Source organism: Phyllobates terribilis, unplaced genomic scaffold (genome assembly GCF_046119375.1).
Source record: "Phyllobates terribilis strain yellow unplaced genomic scaffold, ASM4611937v1 Scaffold_779__1_contigs__length_684578, whole genome shotgun sequence".
Taxonomy (NCBI): Eukaryota; Metazoa; Chordata; class Amphibia; order Anura; family Dendrobatidae; genus Phyllobates; species Phyllobates terribilis.
The window spans coordinates 352104-367724 of record NW_027363539.1 but is presented as its reverse complement, the minus strand read 5'-3'; the positions used below and the strand labels follow the sequence as shown (position 1 = coordinate 367724).

General features: G+C 45.0%; 12 non-coding genes across 12 annotated transcripts; all 12 read left to right on the top strand.

Moving 5' to 3' along the window:
* The first annotated feature begins 553 nt into the window (after window positions 1-553).
* LOC141239676 (U2 spliceosomal RNA) lies at window positions 554-744 on the top strand. Its single transcript, XR_012305029.1, has one exon. It is a non-coding gene; the product is annotated as a U2 spliceosomal RNA (small nuclear RNA).
* Window positions 745-1859: 1115 nt separating this feature from the next.
* On the top strand, window positions 1860-2050 carry LOC141239855 (U2 spliceosomal RNA). The gene has a single exon (XR_012305202.1). It is a non-coding gene; the product is annotated as a U2 spliceosomal RNA (small nuclear RNA).
* Window positions 2051-3162: 1112 nt separating this feature from the next.
* LOC141239675 (U2 spliceosomal RNA) lies at window positions 3163-3353 on the top strand. The gene has a single exon (XR_012305028.1). It is a non-coding gene; the product is annotated as a U2 spliceosomal RNA (small nuclear RNA).
* Window positions 3354-4468: 1115 nt separating this feature from the next.
* Window positions 4469-4659, top strand: LOC141239674 (U2 spliceosomal RNA). The gene has a single exon (XR_012305027.1). It is a non-coding gene; the product is annotated as a U2 spliceosomal RNA (small nuclear RNA).
* Window positions 4660-5774: 1115 nt separating this feature from the next.
* On the top strand, window positions 5775-5965 carry LOC141239673 (U2 spliceosomal RNA). The gene has a single exon (XR_012305026.1). It is a non-coding gene; the product is annotated as a U2 spliceosomal RNA (small nuclear RNA).
* A 1115-nt stretch (window positions 5966-7080) lies between these two features.
* Window positions 7081-7271, top strand: LOC141239672 (U2 spliceosomal RNA). The gene has a single exon (XR_012305025.1). It is a non-coding gene; the product is annotated as a U2 spliceosomal RNA (small nuclear RNA).
* Window positions 7272-8389: 1118 nt separating this feature from the next.
* LOC141239671 (U2 spliceosomal RNA) lies at window positions 8390-8580 on the top strand. The gene has a single exon (XR_012305024.1). It is a non-coding gene; the product is annotated as a U2 spliceosomal RNA (small nuclear RNA).
* A 1118-nt stretch (window positions 8581-9698) lies between these two features.
* On the top strand, window positions 9699-9889 carry LOC141239669 (U2 spliceosomal RNA). The gene has a single exon (XR_012305023.1). It is a non-coding gene; the product is annotated as a U2 spliceosomal RNA (small nuclear RNA).
* A 1115-nt stretch (window positions 9890-11004) lies between these two features.
* Window positions 11005-11195, top strand: LOC141239668 (U2 spliceosomal RNA). The gene has a single exon (XR_012305022.1). It is a non-coding gene; the product is annotated as a U2 spliceosomal RNA (small nuclear RNA).
* A 1115-nt stretch (window positions 11196-12310) lies between these two features.
* On the top strand, window positions 12311-12501 carry LOC141239667 (U2 spliceosomal RNA). The gene has a single exon (XR_012305021.1). It is a non-coding gene; the product is annotated as a U2 spliceosomal RNA (small nuclear RNA).
* Window positions 12502-13619: 1118 nt separating this feature from the next.
* LOC141239665 (U2 spliceosomal RNA) lies at window positions 13620-13810 on the top strand. The gene has a single exon (XR_012305019.1). It is a non-coding gene; the product is annotated as a U2 spliceosomal RNA (small nuclear RNA).
* A 1115-nt stretch (window positions 13811-14925) lies between these two features.
* LOC141239829 (U2 spliceosomal RNA) lies at window positions 14926-15116 on the top strand. The gene has a single exon (XR_012305178.1). It is a non-coding gene; the product is annotated as a U2 spliceosomal RNA (small nuclear RNA).
* Window positions 15117-15621: the final 505 nt, after the last annotated feature.

Here is a 15621-nt window from a genome sequence, read left to right as displayed (position 1 = left end):
AAAAGTTTGGTTGATTAGTCTGTGGCATTCTGTTAAACTGTTGCTTATGGCGGTCTCTGTGAGCTTCTCAGCGACATTCAGCCAGCCAGGTATCCTGCCTGCAGTAGATGGAATGTGGCAATGGAACGCTGGCTGCGCGTGTCATAATAGGCTCTGAGCCTTGATATACCTGTGCACAGCAGCAGCCACCTTCAGTCTGCTGCTGGACAGCCAGCAGCAGCAGCAGCAGGAGAGGTATGTAATCAGGAGCCCTCCTGCTAAGGGTAGACAGCTGCTCGTTCCACCCCACCCCCCGCCTTAATTGGTTCTCCTCCCTTCCAACGGTGTTGAGGCGGGTGGGAACAGCAGGGGGTGAAGGTGCTGTGTTTAAAGAGGTGGAGTTATGCAGATCTAAAACGCGTGGATTGCAGCAGCAGCAAGCCGAAAAGTGCAGGCATGTAAGGGATCTAGAGGTTGACAACATGTCTTCTTAACGGGAGTCCAGGAGCTCATCTCCACAAATGGACTTTTCAGGATCCTTGGGTGGCTCCGTAGTTTGAAACCAATTCTGGTTATCGCTTCTCGGCCTTTTGGCTAAGATCAAGTGTAGTATCTGTTCTTATCAGTTTAATATCTGATACGTCCCCTATCTGGGGACCATATATTAAATGGATTTTTAGAACAGGGAGATGGAAAAAGAGCTTGCTCTGTCCACTCCACGCATTGACCTGGTATTGCAGTATCTCCAGGACCGGTGCACCCCTTCTTTAATGCAGTTTCTAAAATCAGAAAGAATTGAATTCAATGTTTTTTGTTCATTTTGCTTGTTTGTCGGATTTTGGGATGGACTCTTTGGCTTTGCTTTTCTTCTCCTCATTGGATTTTTCATGTTCAAAGTTGCAGAAGCCAGATTACAAGCTCATTTTGGTTCAACTTCAGCAACTGTGCATTGCATTGCCATGTAATGTGATGCAATGCTATCTTTCTAGCTCTCCCTTTTTACTTCCTTTTGGATAAACAGACATATTAGGCAAGCATTTTGGAGCTTTCACCTAAATAACTACAGGTGGTGAGATAAGCTGCACAATATAATTGACCTTTCAGTATATTGTTGCACACACACCATCTATTTAGCAAATGCCCTTGTTATCAACAGCAGCCTTTTAAACTCACCTGAGCTAACAGGTATGTGCGCTGGTTACTCTGCTGCGCTTAAAATTTCTTTTTTGGTTTGCTACAATGCCTTTTCTGAAACGTTGTCTCCTTCTGCTGGAACACTGACTTCTTTCATTTAATGCCTGCAGACTATAAAAGAGAACCCAACCCAAAAAGTTTGGTTGATTAGTCTGTGGCATTCTGTTAAACTGTTGCTTATGGCGGTCTCTGTGAGCTTCTCAGCGACATTCAGCCAGCCAGGTATCCTGCCTGCAGTAGATGGAATGTGGCAATGGAACGCTGGCTGCGCGTGTCATAATAGGCTCTGAGCCTTTATATACCTGTGCACAGCAGCAGCCACCTTCAGTCTGCTGCTGGACAGCCAGCAGCAGCAGCAGCAGGAGAGGTATGTAATCAGGAGCCCTCCTGCTAAGGGTAGACAGCTGCTCGTTCCACCCCACCCCCCGCCTTAATTGGTTCTCCTCCCTTCCAACGGTGTTGAGGCGGGTGGGAACAGCAGGGGGTGAAGGTGCTGTGTTTAAAGAGGTGGAGTTATGCAGATCTAAAACGCGTGGATTGCAGCAGCAGCAAGCCGAAAAGTGCAGGCATGTAAGGGATCTAGAGGTTGACAACATGTCTTCTTAACGGGAGTCCAGGAGCTCATCTCCACAAATGGACTTTTCAGGATCCTTGGGTGGCTCCGTAGTTTGAAACCAATTCTGGTTATCGCTTCTCGGCCTTTTGGCTAAGATCAAGTGTAGTATCTGTTCTTATCAGTTTAATATCTGATACGTCCCCTATCTGGGGACCATATATTAAATGGATTTTTAGAACAGGGAGATGGAAAAAGAGCTTGCTCTGTCCACTCTACGCATTGACCTGGTATTGCAGTATCTCCAGGACCGGTGCACCCCTTCTTTAATGCAGTTTCTAAAATCAGAAAGAATTGAATTCAATGTTTTTTGTTCATTTTGCTTGTTTGTCAGATTTTGGGATGGACTCTTTGGCTTTGCTTTTCTTCTCATTGGATTTTTCATGTTCAAAGTTGCAGAAGCCAGATTACAAGCTCATTTTGGTTCAACTTCAGCAACTGTGCATTGCATTGCCATGTAATGTGATGCAATGCTGTCTTTCTAGCTCTCCCTTTTTACTTCCTTTTGGATAAACAGACATATTAGGCAAGCATTTTGGAGCTTACACCTAAATAACTACAGGTGGTGAGATAAGCTGCACAATATAATTGACCTTTCAGTATATTGTTGCACACACACCATCTATTTAGCAAATGCCCTTGTTATCAACAGCAGCCTTTTAAACTCACCTGAGCTAACAGGTATGTGCGCTGGTTACTCTGCTGCGCTTAAAATTTCTTTTTTGGTTTGCTACAATGCCTTTTCTGAAACGTTGTCTCCTTCTGCTGGAACACTGACTTCTTTCATTTAATGCCTGCAGACTATAAAAGAGAACCCAACCCAAAAAGTTTGGTTGATTAGTCTGTGGCATTCTGTTAAACTGTTGCTTATGGCGGTCTCTGTGAGCTTCTCAGCGACATTCAGCCAGCCAGGTATCCTGCCTGCAGTAGATGGAATGTGGCAATGGAACGCTGGCTGCGCGTGTCATAATAGGCTCTGAGCCTTTATATACCTGTGCACAGCAGCAGCCACCTTCAGTCTGCTGCTGGACAGCCAGCAGCAGCAGCAGCAGGAGAGGTATGTAATCAGGAGCCCTCCTGCTAAGGGTAGACAGCTGCTCGTTCCACCCCACCCCCCGCCTTAATTGGTTCTCCTCCCTTCCAACGGTGTTGAGGCGGGTGGGAACAGCAGGGGGTGAAGGTGCTGTGTTTAAAGAGGTGGAGTTATGCAGATCTAAAACGCGTGGATTGCAGCAGCAGCAAGCCGAAAAGTGCAGGCATGTAAGGGATCTAGAGGTTGACAACATGTCTTCTTAACGGGAGTCCAGGAGCTCATCTCCACAAATGGACTTTTCAGGATCCTTGGGTGGCTCCGTAGTTTGAAACCAATTCTGGTTATCGCTTCTCGGCCTTTTGGCTAAGATCAAGTGTAGTATCTGTTCTTATCAGTTTAATATCTGATACGTCCCCTATCTGGGGACCATATATTAAATGGATTTTTAGAACAGGGAGATGGAAAAAGAGCTTGCTCTGTCCACTCCACGCATTGACCTGGTATTGCAGTATCTCCAGGACCGGTGCACCCCTTCTTTAATGCAGTTTCTAAAATCAGAAAGAATTGAATTCAATGTTTTTTGTTCATTTTGCTTGTTTGTCGGATTTTGGGATGGACTCTTTGGCTTTGCTTTTCTTCTCCTCATTGGATTTTTCATGTTCAAAGTTGCAGAAGCCAGATTACAAGCTCATTTTGGTTCAACTTCAGCAACTGTGCATTGCATTGCCATGTAATGTGATGCAATGCTGTCTTTCTAGCTCTCCCTTTTTACTTCCTTTTGGATAAACAGACATATTAGGCAAGCATTTTGGAGCTTACACCTAAATAACTACAGGTGGTGAGATAAGCTGCACAATATAATTGACCTTTCAGTATATTGTTGCACACACACCATCTATTTAGCAAATGCCCTTGTTATCAACAGCAGCCTTTTAAACTCACCTGAGCTAACAGGTATGTGCGCTGGTTACTCTGCTGCGCTTACAATTTCTTTTTTGGTTTGCTACAATGCCTTTTCTGAAACGTTGTCTCCTTCTGCTGGAACACTGACTTCTTTCATTTAATGCCTGCAGACTATAAAAGAGAACCCAACCCAAAAAGTTTGGTTGATTAGTCTGTGGCATTCTGTTAAACTGTTGCTTATGGCGGTCTCTGTGAGCTTCTCAGCGACATTCAGCCAGCCAGGTATCCTGCCTGCAGTAGATGGAATGTGGCAATGGAACGCTGGCTGCGCGTGTCATAATAGGCTCTGAGCCTTTATATACCTGTGCACAGCAGCAGCCACCTTCAGTCTGCTGCTGGACAGCCAGCAGCAGCAGCAGCAGGAGAGGTATGTAATCAGGAGCCCTCCTGCTAAGGGTAGACAGCTGCTCGTTCCACCCCACCCCCCGCCTTAATTGGTTCTCCTCCCTTCCAACGGTGTTGAGGCGGGTGGGAACAGCAGGGGGTGAAGGTGCTGTGTTTAAAGAGGTGGAGTTATGCAGATCTAAAACGCGTGGATTGCAGCAGCAGCAAGCCGAAAAGTGCAGGCATGTAAGGGATCTAGAGGTTGACAACATGTCTTCTTAACGGGAGTCCAGGAGCTCATCTCCACAAATGGACTTTTCAGGATCCTTGGGTGGCTCCGTAGTTTGAAACCAATTCTGGTTATCGCTTCTCGGCCTTTTGGCTAAGATCAAGTGTAGTATCTGTTCTTATCAGTTTAATATCTGATACGTCCCCTATCTGGGGACCATATATTAAATGGATTTTTAGAACAGGGAGATGGAAAAAGAGCTTGCTCTGTCCACTCCACGCATTGACCTGGTATTGCAGTATCTCCAGGACCGGTGCACCCCTTCTTTAATGCAGTTTCTAAAATCAGAAAGAATTGAATTCAATGTTTTTTGTTCATTTTGCTTGTTTGTCAGATTTTGGGATGGACTCTTTGGCTTTGCTTTTCTTCTCCTCATTGGATTTTTCATGTTCAAAGTTGCAGAAGCCAGATTACAAGCTCATTTTGGTTCAACTTCAGCAACTGTGCATTGCATTGCCATGTAATGTGATGCAATGCTGTCTTTCTAGCTCTCCCTTTTTACTTCCTTTTGGATAAACAGACATATTAGGCAAGCATTTTGGAGCTTACACCTAAATAACTACAGGTGGTGAGATAAGCTGCACAATATAATTGACCTTTCAGTATATTGTTGCACACACACCATCTATTTAGCAAATGCCCTTGTTATCAACAGCAGCCTTTTAAACTCACCTGAGCTAACAGGTATGTGCGCTGGTTACTCTGCTGCGCTTAAAATTTCTTTTTTGGTTTGCTACAATGCCTTTTCTGAAACGTTGTCTCCTTCTGCTGGAACACTGACTTCTTTCATTTAATGCCTGCAGACTATAAAAGAGAACCCAACCCAAAAAGTTTGGTTGATTAGTCTGTGGCATTCTGTTAAACTGTTGCTTATGGCGGTCTCTGTGAGCTTCTCAGCGACATTCAGCCAGCCAGGTATCCTGCCTGCAGTAGATGGAATGTGGCAATGGAACGCTGGCTGCGCGTGTCATAATAGGCTCTGAGCCTTTATATACCTGTGCACAGCAGCAGCCACCTTCAGTCTGCTGCTGGACAGCCAGCAGCAGCAGCAGCAGGAGAGGTATGTAATCAGGAGCCCTCCTGCTAAGGGTAGACAGCTGCTCGTTCCACCCCACCCCCCGCCTTAATTGGTTCTCCTCCCTTCCAACGGTGTTGAGGCGGGTGGGAACGGCAGGGGGTGAAGGTGCTGTGTTTAAAGAGGTGGAGTTATGCAGATCTAAAACGCGTGGATTGCAGCAGCAGCAAGCCGAAAAGTGCAGGCATGTAAGGGATCTAGAGGTTGACAACATGTCTTCTTAACGGGAGTCCAGGAGCTCATCTCCACAAATGGACTTTTCAGGATCCTTGGGTGGCTCCGTAGTTTGAAACCAATTCTGGTTATCGCTTCTCGGCCTTTTGGCTAAGATCAAGTGTAGTATCTGTTCTTATCAGTTTAATATCTGATACGTCCCCTATCTGGGGACCATATATTAAATGGATTTTTAGAACAGGGAGATGGAAAAAGAGCTTGCTCTGTCCACTCCACGCATTGACCTGGTATTGCAGTATCTCCAGGACCGGTGCACCCCTTCTTTAATGCAGTTTCTAAAATCAGAAAGAATTGAATTCAATGTTTTTTGTTCATTTTGCTTGTTTGTCGGATTTTGGGATGGACTCTTTGGCTTTGCTTTTCTTCTCCTCATTGGATTTTTCATGTTCAAAGTTGCAGAAGCCAGATTACAAGCTCATTTTGGTTCAACTTCAGCAACTGTGCATTGCATTGCCATGTAATGTGATGCAATGCTATCTTTCTAGCTCTCCCTTTTTACTTCCTTTTGGATAAACAGACATATTAGGCAAGCATTTTGGAGCTTTCACCTAAATAACTACAGGTGGTGAGATAAGCTGCACAATATAATTGACCTTTCAGTATATTGTTGCACACACACCATCTATTTAGCAAATGCCCTTGTTATCAACAGCAGCCTTTTAAACTCACCTGAGCTAACAGGTATGTGCGCTGGTTACTCTGCTGCGCTTAAAATTTCTTTTTTGGTTTGCTACAATGCCTTTTCTGAAACGTTGTCTCCTTCTGCTGGAACACTGACTTCTTTCATTTAATGCCTGCAGACTATAAAAGAGAACCCAACCCAAAAAGTTTGGTTGATTAGTCTGTGGCATTCTGTTAAACTGTTGCTTATGGCGGTCTCTGTGAGCTTCTCAGCGACATTCAGCCAGCCAGGTATCCTGCCTGCAGTAGATGGAATGTGGCAATGGAACGCTGGCTGCGCGTGTCATAATAGGCTCTGAGCCTTTATATACCTGTGCACAGCAGCAGCCACCTTCAGTCTGCTGCTGGACAGCCAGCAGCAGCAGCAGCAGGAGAGGTATGTAATCAGGAGCCCTCCTGCTAAGGGTAGACAGCTGCTCGTTCCACCCCACCCCCCGCCTTAATTGGTTCTCCTCCCTTCCAACGGTGTTGAGGCGGGTGGGAACAGCAGGGGGTGAAGGTGCTGTGTTTAAAGAGGTGGAGTTATGCAGATCTAAAACGCGTGGATTGCAGCAGCAGCAAGCCGAAAAGTGCAGGCATGTAAGGGATCTAGAGGTTGACAACATGTCTTCTTAACGGGAGTCCAGGAGCTCATCTCCACAAATGGACTTTTCAGGATCCTTGGGTGGCTCCGTAGTTTGAAACCAATTCTGGTTATCGCTTCTCGGCCTTTTGGCTAAGATCAAGTGTAGTATCTGTTCTTATCAGTTTAATATCTGATACGTCCCCTATCTGGGGACCATATATTAAATGGATTTTTAGAACAGGGAGATGGAAAAAGAGCTTGCTCTGTCCACTCCACGCATTGACCTGGTATTGCAGTATCTCCAGGACCGGTGCACCCCTTCTTTAATGCAGTTTCTAAAATCAGAAAGAATTGAATTCAATGTTTTTTGTTCATTTTGCTTGTTTGTCGGATTTTGGGATGGACTCTTTGGCTTTGCTTTTCTTCTCCTCATTGGATTTTTCATGTTCAAAGTTGCAGAAGCCAGATTACAAGCTCATTTTGGTTCAACTTCAGCAACTGTGCATTGCATTGCCATGTAATGTGATGCAATGCTATCTTTCTAGCTCTCCCTTTTTACTTCCTTTTGGATAAACAGACATATTAGGCAAGCATTTTGGAGCTTTCACCTAAATAACTACAGGTGGTGAGATAAGCTGCACAATATAATTGACCTTTCAGTATATTGTTGCACACACACCATCTATTTAGCAAATGCCCTTGTTATCAACAGCAGCCTTTTAAACTCACCTGAGCTAACAGGTATGTGCGCTGGTTACTCTGCTGCGCTTAAAATTTCTTTTTTGGTTTGCTACAATGCCTTTTCTGAAACGTTGTCTCCTTCTGCTGGAACACTGACTTCTTTCATTTAATGCCTGCAGACTATAAAAGAGAACCCAACCCAAAAAGTTTGGTTGATTAGTCTGTGGCATTCTGTTAAACTGTTGCTTATGGCGGTCTCTGTGAGCTTCTCAGCGACATTCAGCCAGCCAGGTATCCTGCCTGCAGTAGATGGAATGTGGCAATGGAACGCTGGCTGCGCGTGTCATAATAGGCTCTGAGCCTTTATATACCTGTGCACAGCAGCAGCCACCTTCAGTCTGCTGCTGGACAGCCAGCAGCAGCAGCAGCAGCAGGAGAGGTATGTAATCAGGAGCCCTCCTGCTAAGGGTAGACAGCTGCTCGTTCCACCCCACCCCCCGCCTTAATTGGTTCTCCTCCCTTCCAACGGTGTTGAGGCGGGTGGGAACAGCAGGGGGTGAAGGTGCTGTGTTTAAAGAGGTGGAGTTATGCAGATCTAAAACGCGTGGATTGCAGCAGCAGCAAGCCGAAAAGTGCAGGCATGTAAGGGATCTAGAGGTTGACAACATGTCTTCTTAACGGGAGTCCAGGAGCTCATCTCCACAAATGGACTTTTCAGGATCCTTGGGTGGCTCCGTAGTTTGAAACCAATTCTGGTTATCGCTTCTCGGCCTTTTGGCTAAGATCAAGTGTAGTATCTGTTCTTATCAGTTTAATATCTGATACGTCCCCTATCTGGGGACCATATATTAAATGGATTTTTAGAACAGGGAGATGGAAAAAGAGCTTGCTCTGTCCACTCCACGCATTGACCTGGTATTGCAGTATCTCCAGGACCGGTGCACCCCTTCTTTAATGCAGTTTCTAAAATCAGAAAGAATTGAATTCAATGTTTTTTGTTCATTTTGCTTGTTTGTCGGATTTTGGGATGGACTCTTTGGCTTTGCTTTTCTTCTCCTCATTGGATTTTTCATGTTCAAAGTTGCAGAAGCCAGATTACAAGCTCATTTTGGTTCAACTTCAGCAACTGTGCATTGCATTGCCATGTAATGTGATGCAATGCTATCTTTCTAGCTCTCCCTTTTTACTTCCTTTTGGATAAACAGACATATTAGGCAAGCATTTTGGAGCTTTCACCTAAATAACTACAGGTGGTGAGATAAGCTGCACAATATAATTGACCTTTCAGTATATTGTTGCACACACACCATCTATTTAGCAAATGCCCTTGTTATCAACAGCAGCCTTTTAAACTCACCTGAGCTAACAGGTATGTGCGCTGGTTACTCTGCTGCGCTTAAAATTTCTTTTTTGGTTTGCTACAATGCCTTTTCTGAAACGTTGTCTCCTTCTGCTGGAACACTGACTTCTTTCATTTAATGCCTGCAGACTATAAAAGAGAACCCAACCCAAAAAGTTTGGTTGATTAGTCTGTGGCATTCTGTTAAACTGTTGCTTATGGCGGTCTCTGTGAGCTTCTCAGCGACATTCAGCCAGCCAGGTATCCTGCCTGCAGTAGATGGAATGTGGCAATGGAACGCTGGCTGCGCGTGTCATAATAGGCTCTGAGCCTTTATATACCTGTGCACAGCAGCAGCCACCTTCAGTCTGCTGCTGGACAGCCAGCAGCAGCAGCAGCAGCAGGAGAGGTATGTAATCAGGAGCCCTCCTGCTAAGGGTAGACAGCTGCTCGTTCCACCCCACCCCCCGCCTTAATTGGTTCTCCTCCCTTCCAACGGTGTTGAGGCGGGTGGGAACAGCAGGGGGTGAAGGTGCTGTGTTTAAAGAGGTGGAGTTATGCAGATCTAAAACGCGTGGATTGCAGCAGCAGCAAGCCGAAAAGTGCAGGCATGTAAGGGATCTAGAGGTTGACAACATGTCTTCTTAACGGGAGTCCAGGAGCTCATCTCCACAAATGGACTTTTCAGGATCCTTGGGTGGCTCCGTAGTTTGAAACCAATTCTGGTTATCGCTTCTCGGCCTTTTGGCTAAGATCAAGTGTAGTATCTGTTCTTATCAGTTTAATATCTGATACGTCCCCTATCTGGGGACCATATATTAAATGGATTTTTAGAACAGGGAGATGGAAAAAGAGCTTGCTCTGTCCACTCCACGCATTGACCTGGTATTGCAGTATCTCCAGGACCGGTGCACCCCTTCTTTAATGCAGTTTCTAAAATCAGAAAGAATTGAATTCAATGTTTTTTGTTCATTTTGCTTGTTTGTCGGATTTTGGGATGGACTCTTTGGCTTTGCTTTTCTTCTCCTCATTGGATTTTTCATGTTCAAAGTTGCAGAAGCCAGATTACAAGCTCATTTTGGTTCAACTTCAGCAACTGTGCATTGCATTGCCATGTAATGTGATGCAATGCTATCTTTCTAGCTCTCCCTTTTTACTTCCTTTTGGATAAACAGACATATTAGGCAAGCATTTTGGAGCTTTCACCTAAATAACTACAGGTGGTGAGATAAGCTGCACAATATAATTGACCTTTCAGTATATTGTTGCACACACACCATCTATTTAGCAAATGCCCTTGTTATCAACAGCAGCCTTTTAAACTCACCTGAGCTAACAGGTATGTGCGCTGGTTACTCTGCTGCGCTTAAAATTTCTTTTTTGGTTTGCTACAATGCCTTTTCTGAAACGTTGTCTCCTTCTGCTGGAACACTGACTTCTTTCATTTAATGCCTGCAGACTATAAAAGAGAACCCAACCCAAAAAGTTTGGTTGATTAGTCTGTGGCATTCTGTTAAACTGTTGCTTATGGCGGTCTCTGTGAGCTTCTCAGCGACATTCAGCCAGCCAGGTATCCTGCCTGCAGTAGATGGAATGTGGCAATGGAACGCTGGCTGCGCGTGTCATAATAGGCTCTGAGCCTTTATATACCTGTGCACAGCAGCAGCCACCTTCAGTCTGCTGCTGGACAGCCAGCAGCAGCAGCAGCAGGAGAGGTATGTAATCAGGAGCCCTCCTGCTAAGGGTAGACAGCTGCTTGTTCCACCCCACCCCCCGCCTTAATTGGTTCTCCTCCCTTCCAACGGTGTTGAGGCGGGTGGGAACAGCAGGGGGTGAAGGTGCTGTGTTTAAAGAGGTGGAGTTATGCAGATCTAAAACGCGTGGATTGCAGCAGCAGCAAGCCGAAAAGTGCAGGCATGTAAGGGATCTAGAGGTTGACAACATGTCTTCTTAACGGGAGTCCAGGAGCTCATCTCCACAAATGGACTTTTCAGGATCCTTGGGTGGCTCCGTAGTTTGAAACCAATTCTGGTTATCGCTTCTCGGCCTTTTGGCTAAGATCAAGTGTAGTATCTGTTCTTATCAGTTTAATATCTGATACGTCCCCTATCTGGGGACCATATATTAAATGGATTTTTAGAACAGGGAGATGGAAAAAGAGCTTGCTCTGTCCACTCCACGCATTGACCTGGTATTGCAGTATCTCCAGGACCGGTGCACCCCTTCTTTAATGCAGTTTCTAAAATCAGAAAGAATTGAATTCAATGTTTTTTGTTCATTTTGCTTGTTTGTCGGATTTTGGGATGGACTCTTTGGCTTTGCTTTTCTTCTCCTCATTGGATTTTTCATGTTCAAAGTTGCAGAAGCCAGATTACAAGCTCATTTTGGTTCAACTTCAGCAACTGTGCATTGCATTGCCATGTAATGTGATGCAATGCTATCTTTCTAGCTCTCCCTTTTTACTTCCTTTTGGATAAACAGACATATTAGGCAAGCATTTTGGAGCTTTCACCTAAATAACTACAGGTGGTGAGATAAGCTGCACAATATAATTGACCTTTCAGTATATTGTTGCACACACACCATCTATTTAGCAAATGCCCTTGTTATCAACAGCAGCCTTTTAAACTCACCTGAGCTAACAGGTATGTGCGCTGGTTACTCTGCTGCGCTTAAAATTTCTTTTTTGGTTTGCTACAATGCCTTTTCTGAAACGTTGTCTCCTTCTGCTGGAACACTGACTTCTTTCATTTAATGCCTGCAGACTATAAAAGAGAACACAACCCAAAAAGTTTGGTTGATTAGTCTGTGGCATTCTGTTAAACTGTTGCTTATGGCGGTCTCTGTGAGCTTCTCAGCGACATTCAGCCAGCCAGGTATCCTGCCTGCAGTAGATGGAATGTGGCAATGGAACGCTGGCTGCGCGTGTCATAATAGGCTCTGAGCCTTTATATACCTGTGCACAGCAGCAGCCACCTTCAGTCTGCTGCTGGACAGCCAGCAGCAGCAGCAGCAGGAGAGGTATGTAATCAGGAGCCCTCCTGCTAAGGGTAGACAGCTGCTCGTTCCACCCCACCCCCCGCCTTAATTGGTTCTCCTCCCTTCCAACGGTGTTGAGGCGGGTGGGAACAGCAGGGGGTGAAGGTGCTGTGTTTAACGAGGTGGAGTTATGCAGATCTAAAACGCGTGGATTGCAGCAGCAGCAAGCCGAAAAGTGCAGGCATGTAAGGGATCTAGAGGTTGACAACATGTCTTCTTAACGGGAGTCCAGGAGCTCATCTCCACAAATGGACTTTTCAGGATCCTTGGGTGGCTCCGTAGTTTGAAACCAATTCTGGTTATCGCTTCTCGGCCTTTTGGCTAAGATCAAGTGTAGTATCTGTTCTTATCAGTTTAATATCTGATACGTCCCCTATCTGGGGACCATATATTAAATGGATTTTTAGAACAGGGAGATGGAAAAAGAGCTTGCTCTGTCCACTCCACGCATTGACCTGGTATTGCAGTATCTCCAGGACCGGTGCACCCCTTCTTTAATGCAGTTTCTAAAATCAGAAAGAATTGAATTCAATGTTTTTTGTTCATTTTGCTTGTTTGTCGGATTTTGGGATGGACTCTTTGGCTTTGCTTTTCTTCTCCTCATTGGATTTTTCTTGTTCAAAGTTGCAGAAGCCAGATTACAAGCTCATTTTGGTTCAACTTCAGCAACTGTGCATTGCATTGCCATGTAATGTGATGCAATGCTATCTTTCTAGCTCTCCCTTTTTACTTCCTTTTGGATAAACAGACATATTAGGCAAGCATTTTGGAGCTTTCACCTAAATAACTACAGGTGGTGAGATAAGCTGCACAATATAATTGACCTTTCAGTATATTGTTGCACACACACCATCTATTTAGCAAATGCCCTTGTTATCAACAGCAGCCTTTTAAACTCACCTGAGCTAACAGGTATGTGCGCTGGTTACTCTGCTGCGCTTAAAATTTCTTTTTTGGTTTGCTACAATGCCTTTTCTGAAACGTTGTCTCCTTCTGCTGGAACACTGACTTCTTTCATTTAATGCCTGCAGACTATAAAAGAGAACCCAACCCAAAAAGTTTGGTTGATTAGTCTGTGGCATTCTGTTAAACTGTTGCTTATGGCGGTCTCTGTGAGCTTCTCAGCGACATTCAGCCAGCCAGGTATCCTGCCTGCAGTAGATGGAATGTGGCAATGGAACGCTGGCTGCGCGTGTCATAATAGGCTCTGAGCCTTTATATACCTGTGCACAGCAGCAGCCACCTTCAGTCTGCTGCTGGACAGCCAGCAGCAGCAGCAGCAGCAGGAGAGGTATGTAATCAGGAGCCCTCCTGCTAAGGGTAGACAGCTGCTCGTTCCACCCCACCCCCCGCCTTAATTGGTTCTCCTCCCTTCCAACGGTGTTGAGGCGGGTGGGAACAGCAGGGGGTGAAGGTGCTGTGTTTAAAGAGGTGGAGTTATGCAGATCTAAAACGCGTGGATTGCAGCAGCAGCAAGCCGAATAGTGCAGGCATGTAAGGGATCTAGAGGTTGACAACATGTCTTCTTAACGGGAGTCCAGGAGCTCATCTCCACAAATGGACTTTTCAGGATCCTTGGGTGGCTCCGTAGTTTGAAACCAATTCTGGTTATCGCTTCTCGGCCTTTTGGCTAAGATCAAGTGTAGTATCTGTTCTTATCAGTTTAATATCTGATACGTCCCCTATCTGGGGACCATATATTAAATGGATTTTTAGAACAGGGAGATGGAAAAAGAGCTTGCTCTGTCCACTCCACGCATTGACCTGGTATTGCAGTATCTCCAGGACCGGTGCACCCCTTCTTTAATGCAGTTTCTAAAATCAGAAAGAATTGAATTCAATGTTTTTTGTTCATTTTGCTTGTTTGTCGGATTTTGGGATGGACTCTTTGGCTTTGCTTTTCTTCTCCTCATTGGATTTTTCATGTTCAAAGTTGCAGAAGCCAGATTACAAGCTCATTTTGGTTCAACTTCAGCAACTGTGCATTGCATTGCCATGTAATGTGATGCAATGCTATCTTTCTAGCTCTCCCTTTTTACTTCCTTTTGGATAAACAGACATATTAGGCAAGCATTTTGGAGCTTTCACCTAAATAACTACAGGTGGTGAGATAAGCTGCACAATATAATTGACCTTTCAGTATATTGTTGCACACACACCATCTATTTAGCAAATGCCCTTGTTATCAACAGCAGCCTTTTAAACTCACCTGAGCTAACAGGTATGTGCGCTGGTTACTCTGCTGCGCTTAAAATTTCTTTTTTGGTTTGCTACAATGCCTTTTCTGAAACGTTGTCTCCTTCTGCTGGAACACTGACTTCTTTCATTTAATGCCTGCAGACTATAAAAGAGAACCCAACCCAAAAAGTTTGGTTGATTAGTCTGTGGCATTCTGTTAAACTGTTGCTTATGGCGGTCTCTGTGAGCTTCTCAGCGACATTCAGCCAGCCAGGTATCCTGCCTGCAGTAGATGGAATGTGGCAATGGAACGCTGGCTGCGCGTGTCATAATAGGCTCTGAGCCTTTATATACCTGTGCACAGCAGCAGCCACCTTCAGTCTGCTGCTGGACAGCCAGCAGCAGCAGCAGCAGGAGAGGTATGTAATCAGGAGCCCTCCTGCTAAGGGTAGACAGCTGCTCGTTCCACCCCACCCCCCGCCTTAATTGGTTCTCCTCCCTTCCAACGGTGTTGAGGCGGGTGGGAACAGCAGGGGGTGAAGGTGCTGTGTTTAAAGAGGTGGAGTTATGCAGATCTAAAACGCGTGGATTGCAGCAGCAGCAAGCCGAAAAGTGCAGGCATGTAAGGGATCTAGAGGTTGACAACATGTCTTCTTAACGGGAGTCCAGGAGCTCATCTCCACAAATGGACTTTTCAGGATCCTTGGGTGGCTCCGTAGTTTGAAACCAATTCTGGTTATCGCTTCTCGGCCTTTTGGCTAAGATCAAGTGTAGTATCTGTTCTTATCAGTTTAATATCTGATACGTCCCCTATCTGGGGACCATATATTAAATGGATTTTTAGAACAGGGAGATGGGAAAAGAGCTTGCTCTGTCCACTCCACGCATTGACCTGGTATTGCAGTATCTCCAGGACCGGTGCACCCCTTCTTTAATGCAGTTTCTAAAATCAGAAAGAATTGAATTCAATGTTTTTTGTTCATTTTGCTTGTTTGTCGGATTTTGGGATGGACTCTTTGGCTTCGCTTTTCTTCTCCTCATTGGATTTTTCATGTTCAAAGTTGCAGAAGCCAGATTACAAGCTCATTTTGGTTCAACTTCAGCAACTGTGCATTGCATTGCCATGTAATGTGATGCAATGCTATCTTTCTAGCTCTCCCTTTTTACTTCCTTTTGGATAAACAGACATATTAGGCAAGCATTTTGGAGCTTTCACCTAAATAACTACAGGTGGTGAGATAAGCTGCACAATATAATTGACCTTTCAGTATATTGTTGCACACACACCATCTATTTAGCAAATGCCCTTGTTATCAACAGCAGTCTTTTAAACTCACCTGAGCTAACAGGTATGTGCGCTGGTTACTCTGCTGCGCTTAAAATTTCTTTTTTGGTTTGCTACAATGCCTTTTCTGAAACGTTGTCTCCTTCTGC